The sequence below is a fragment of the Plasmopara halstedii genome (genome assembly GCF_900000015.1).
Source record: "Plasmopara halstedii genome assembly, contig: Scaffold_323, whole genome shotgun sequence".
NCBI classification, from domain to species: domain Eukaryota; phylum Oomycota; class Peronosporomycetes; order Peronosporales; family Peronosporaceae; genus Plasmopara; species Plasmopara halstedii.
Window position 1 is genome coordinate 618,714 of NW_020187244.1, and position 214 is coordinate 618,927.

The following is a 214-nucleotide window of genomic DNA, read 5'->3' on the forward strand; positions in this document are numbered from 1 at the left end:
CGCGTCGTTTAATGTCACCCTCACTGCTCGCACCTTTGGAGCTCTGAACTTATTTACGACATCTGACGAAGAGCTGCAAACCCCACAGTCTTTGTTCAGTGGATAACGTGCAACTCCACGCGCATCTGAAGGGCCTTGTCCAAGATGCCTCGGACTCTGTCCGACCAAGCCATCAATGGCATGCAGCGACTGCTTCGCAACGAGAGCAGTGCTC